This window comes from Pseudophryne corroboree, chromosome 2, assembly GCF_028390025.1.
Source record: "Pseudophryne corroboree isolate aPseCor3 chromosome 2, aPseCor3.hap2, whole genome shotgun sequence".
NCBI classification, from domain to species: Eukaryota; Metazoa; Chordata; class Amphibia; order Anura; family Myobatrachidae; genus Pseudophryne; species Pseudophryne corroboree.
In genome coordinates, this window is record NC_086445.1 from 1,022,465,379 (window position 1) to 1,022,466,094 (window position 716).

The 716-nt window shown below is 42.6% G+C and overlaps 1 pseudogene; it reads right to left on the bottom strand.

The window, feature by feature from the left end:
* Positions 1–276: 276 nt before the first annotated feature.
* Positions 277–395, bottom strand: LOC135052368 (5S ribosomal RNA; annotated as a pseudogene).
* Between the last annotated feature and the right edge of the window lie 321 nt (positions 396–716).

Genomic DNA, 716 nt, shown 5'->3' on the forward strand with positions numbered 1-716 from the left:
GTTTAGATGTCTAACAGTGGTGCCACCATAGGCATTTTAATTCAGCAAATTATTCAAGAATGTATAATCTGCTTGATAATTATGGTAGAAAAATGGTCAATATTGTAAATTAACACTATTGATATGACAGTGGAAAAGTATGCTTATACTCGAAGGGGGATGCTATATTCCCAAAGGTACTTATACACTCACCTCTCGGATCTGGTAGGTATAAATGGATCATATAGAAAAAATAAAGAGGAATAGGGAATTGTTCCTTCTGCTTTCCAGCAAGAGTGTTTACTGCACCTGGTATTCCTTGGCAGTCTCCCAAGCAAGTACTAACCAGGCCTTTCAGAGCTTTGCTTCCAAGATCAGACGAGATTAGGCGTCTCCTGGGGAGTTTGGCAATAAACTGCTGGATGATAGAGTACTCATTCCTGGTAAATGGATGCGTTTTAGTATGAGCCTTTATCATGAGGCCTTACTGTAGACAAATCACATGGCCCTATGTGGGCACTGCCACTATGTAGTGTTAGGACTGCTGATATCGGAGAAGCCTTGATGCGGCCAGCAGCTAAACATGTTTGCAAACGCATGAAACTTCTCTGAAATTCTATTACCAGATAGGTTCAGATATGGTTACAGGTAATTTTTAGTGTGATTCGGGAATAACGGGGGGGGGGGGGGGAAGCATCCCCCCTCTCTGTCTGCTATTTGTGACCCCTCCCCCTTTC